Genomic DNA, 4,799 nt, shown 5'->3' on the forward strand with positions numbered 1-4,799 from the left:
CACATGGCAAAACCCTGTCTCTACTAAAAATACAAAAATTAGCCAGGCATGGTGGCATGTGCCTGTAATCCCAGCTACTGGGGGGCTGAGGCAAGAGAATCGCTTGAACTTGGGAGGCGGAGGTTGCAATGAGCCGAGATCATCCCACTGCACTCCTGCCTGGGCAACACAGCAAGACTACGTCTCAAAAAATAATAATAATTCCCTTCCTCAAGGGACACTGCCCCTGACTTTCTAGAACTGGTGTGGTCCCTGCCATATTACGCTCTCTATACAGGCTACATGTTTTCTGACTAGCAGCACCTTTCACAGCCATAATTATTATTTGGACAATGTTTAATATTTCTTCCAGTTGTCTCGTGAGGCAGGGACTCCACACCGGGCTGACATTCACCAATGTATAATCAGCATGTCTCATGAAGTGCGCACTCAATAAACAGTTACGCCCCAATTTACAGAAGAAGAAATGGAAGTTCTGCATGTTTAATGACTTGCCTAGAGTCACCTGGCTTGACTGTGGTAGTCTGCTTTAAATTCAGGTTACCTAGGTCAGTATCTATTCTACGGGCTACTCTGGGGAAGGAAGGATATCAAGACTTAGAAGTGGGTTGGAGCCGGGCGCGGTGGCTCAAGCCTGTAATCCCAGCACTTTGGGAGGCCGAGGCGGGTGGATCACGAGGTCAAGAGATCGAGACCATCCTGGTCAACATGGTGAAACCCCGTCTCTACTAAAACTACAAAAAATTAGCTGGGCATGGTGGCACGTGCCTGTAATCCTGGCTACTCAGGAGGCTGAGGCAGGAGAATTGCCTGAACCCAGGAGGCGGAGGTTGTGGTGAGCCGAGATCGCGCCATTGCACTCCAGCCGGGGAAAAAAGAGCGAAACTCCGCCTCGAAAAAAAAAAAAAAAAAAAAAGAAGTGGGTTGGGATGGAGCTACCATCTATGCTCACAGTTGCCTGGTCCCCTGAGTGGTAACAGAGTTGCTCGTAGCACAGGGGTCACTTTGGAAAGCAGGACTGAGAAGCCCCAGCTTGCCAGCGGGATGCATACCCGCTGCTCCAGAGCCGTCACCATGGACCCTGGGGAAGAGCAGAATGGCTCAGCTCAGGCATACTAGATCCCATCATGCAGCTCCCTCAAGCGGGGAGCCCCCTCCGGGGACCTACCTCGACCCTGGGTTACATCACCCTTGAATCCTGGGGCTGTCAGTTGCCTGGCAGCCTCTGCTGGGACAAAGGCCCATGGCTGCTGCACGAAAGCCAGTTTTTCTTTTTCTTTTTTTTTTTGAGATGGAGTTGCCCTCTTGTCGCCCAGGTTGGAGTGCAATGGTGTGAACCTGAGAGGTTCAAGCGATTCTCCTGCCTCAGCCTCCCAAATACCTGGGATTATAGGCGCCGGCCACCACACCCAGCTACTTTTTGTATTTTTAGTAGAGACAGGGTTTCACCATTTGGCCAGGCTGACCTCAGGTGATCTGCCTGCCTCAGCCTCCCAAAGTACTGGGATTACACTTGTGAGCCACTGTGCCAGGAAAGCCCAATTTTTGTTTGTTTTGAGATGGAGTTTCACTTTTGTTGCCCAGGCTGGAGTGCAATGGCATGATCCCGGCTCACTGCAACATCTGCCTCCCGAGTTCAAGTAATTCTCCTGCCTCAGCCTCCTGAGTAGCTGGGATTACAGGCATGCGCCACCATGCCTGGCTAATTTTGTATTTTTAGTAGAGTCAGGTGTTCTCCATGTTGGTCAGGCTGGTCTTGAATTCCCGACCTCAGGTGATCTGCCCACCTCAGCCTCCCAAAGTGTTGGTATTACAGGCGTGAGCCACCGCACTGGGGAAAGCCTAGTTTCTAGGGAAGAAGCTTCTCAGGGATGTGTCTAATGCTTCTGGGTTTTTAACCAAGGCCAGGAGACCAGGGAATTATTAGGAAACTCTTCACTGTCCCCAAATAAAGACTTGTTCTCCTAAGTTTTTCTCTAGTTTGTCTTCCAAGGGAACATCCTCCCTCCCTCCTTCTGTTCTTGGTCTACCCAAACTTCACCTTTCCATCCCCCGCAGCCTTCCTCAGCACATCCTTCCTGCTCAGGGGCTCCTAATACTTCTCCCCAAGTAGCCTCTGAGTTGGGGAAGATCTGGTCTACCAGACTGGTTTCCTAAGTAGCACCCAGCCTTCTCCAGGGTAAGAACATGATTTCCATGAGGCATTTCAAATTCCAGCTGTAACACTACTTCTTGAGGCCCCAAATTAGGGATCACTGGTTGATGATGTCTATGAAATGTGACTGTCATCTTGTCATGAGTCCTGCCTAAATACCTCTGATGATGGTAATACTAACAATTATTGCCTCTGTTTACCAGGCATTGTTCTAAGCACTTTTTTTTTTTTTTTTTTTTTGAGATGAAGTGTTGCACCGTCAGCCAGGCTAGAGTGCAGTGGCACGATCTTGGCTCACTGCAACCTCCACCTCCCAGGTTCACCTGATTCTCTTGCCTCAGCCTCTCGAGTAGCTGGGATTAAAGGCAACTGCCACCATGCCCGGCTAATATTTTGTATTTTTAGTAGAGATGGGGTTCCACTATGTTGGGCAGACTGGTTTCAAACTCCTGACCTCATGTGTGCCAGGATTACAGGCGTGAGCCACTGCGCCAGGCCTCTAAACACTTTTACATGTATTAACTTATCTAATCCATACAATAACTCTAAAATGTAGATACTATTATTTCTCCCATTTTACCTGAAAGGAAATGAAGGCACTGTGAGGTTAAGTAACTTTCCCAAGGTCATAGGGCAAGTTAACGGCAGCTTTACACCCAGGCCATCTGGTTCCAGAACACTCGCTTCTTTTTTTTTTTTTTTTTTTTTAAGACAGAGTCTTACTCTGTCGCCTAGGCTGGAGTGCAGTGGCGTGATCTCGGCCCACTGCAACCTCTGCCCCCGCCAGGTTCAAGCAATTGTCCTGCCTCAGCGCCCCCAGTAGCTGGGACTGCAGGAGCCAAGAATCCTCACTGTTAACCACCACACTACATCACCTCTCGTGATGCAAACTGTGTGGCCTCATCCTATATTCTGAATCTCCTCTCCTGCCTGGTTGGCCATATTGCCTACTTCAGAATCTTTGCTCACACCATTCTCCCAGCTCAGAGTAGCTTTCTCTCTGTCTCTCCAAATCTGATTCTGCAAGACTCACTTCCTTTCTGCAGCCAACCCTAACTGCCCTATCCTCACTGCTCCCAGCTGGCCTGGGAGCTTGCCAAGAGCAGCACAGGCCTGGACCCTCCAGATGCTAGATGGAGACCCTGTGCACAAATTTAAGTGAGACTAGGATAAGAAGTACTATGTTGCTCCCTTGGGGTGGGGAGGTGCTTAAAGTGGAGGGAAAGCAGGCCATATGGGAGGAGGAATCCTGGGAGCCAGCGTAAAACGAGTCCTAGCGAACTTCTGAGGGAGGCAGCAAGGGGTCTGCCATGGAGGTCTTCACTGCTTCTCCCAGCCCCTGTGAAGCCCGATTCCTGAGGCTCTGCACCCATAACACAGGCTCCAGAGGATATCACTGTCCCCTGATTCCCAAGTCAGACCTTAGAGGCACCAAGGGCATTGAGGGGAACAAGGGATCCCTGCATCCAAAGTCAGGCGGGAGCACAAACAGGGAGGGCGAGCACAGGAAGTGGGACCGCGATGATGGCCGACCCCTGAAGCCGCAGCTCCCTAAACCCGCTAGCGGAACACCCGTAAGCGTCCAGAAGAGTGGGCCCGAGAGCATGGGGATGCGGCTGTGGCCTTGGAGGACACATGACGAGGGAGGCCTGAGGAAACTGGAAGTGCCTTGATACAGGCCACGGCGAGAATCAGAGATGGGGGTCCGGCGGGCCCCAGGGGGGTACCGTGGGGGAACACACAGGACGGGTACCCTGGGTCAGCGCTCTCCGCGACTCTCCTAGCCCTGGGCCGGGGGCAGGAGGGGAAATCACCTGCTCCGTCGGGCGCCGCCGGCGACTTGTCCCGCGCGGTGCAGCTCTCATCCCCCAGCCCCACCAACGAGATCAAAGGCGGGGCCCAGAGCGGTTCCCATCCAGAGGCGCCACGGCGGCCATCTTTGAGAAGGGCAAATTGCCCACAACAGGGCGGGGATTCCGCGCTAATTCTCAAACGTCCCAGGGCAATGGACGGGATCCCGCGGCGGCCAGTTTTGCAGCGTGTAGGGAGGAGTAAGGCGTGAAGGTCTCGCGAGTGGGTGGAGTCGAAGTGGGTAGGACTGCATCCCCGCCTTGTTCCTTCTTATCCACCAGAGACCTGAAATCTTTCTCTTTCTTTTTCTTTCTTTCCCTCTCTCTTTCCTTCTCTTCTCTTCTTTCTCTTTTTCTTTCTTTCCTCGTTTTTTCTTTCCGTCTTTCTTTTCCTTTCCTTCCTTTCTTCTCTTTCTTTTTCTTTTCTATCTTTTTCTTTTTCTTTCTTTCTTTTTCTTTTTCTTTTTTTTTGCTGTTACAGCCCCAGGCTGGAGTGCAGATTCACAAGCGAATATGGCTCATTGCAGCCTCGACCTTCTGGGTTCACGTGATTCTCCCACCTCAGTCTCCGGAGTAGCTGGGACCACAAGCGTGCACCACCACGCCTAATTTTTTTTTTTTTTTTTTTTTAAAGAAACGGGGTTTTTACCACGTGGCCCAGGCTGATCTCTTAGGTGCTGACTTCCCCACCCTGTCTGTTCCTTTTGCATTCCCTTAACAACAATGTCTCCCCCCAGATTGGGGTGGGCTACAGGTCAGGGTCTTCGGAGGTTGGAGCCTGGGATTTTGGACAT

General features: G+C 51.4%; 1 protein-coding gene across 4 annotated transcripts in view; it reads right to left on the reverse strand.

Moving 5' to 3' along the window:
- Positions 1-4,118, reverse strand: part of CUEDC2 (CUE domain containing 2) — a 10,642-nt gene extending 6,524 nt beyond the window's left edge. The window contains exon 1 of one of the 4 annotated variants that reach the window (XM_032281449.1): positions 3,970-4,118. The gene's annotated coding sequence lies outside the window, so the exon portion shown is untranslated. The other 3 variants (XM_032281450.1, XM_032281451.1, XM_032281452.1) reach the window with 3 other exon arrangements.
- Positions 4,119-4,799: the final 681 nt, after the last annotated feature.

This window comes from Sapajus apella, unplaced genomic scaffold, assembly GCF_009761245.1.
Source record: "Sapajus apella isolate SASKATOON/1434 unplaced genomic scaffold, GSC_monkey_1.0 scaffold13, whole genome shotgun sequence".
NCBI lineage: Eukaryota > Metazoa > Chordata > Mammalia > Primates > Cebidae > Sapajus > Sapajus apella.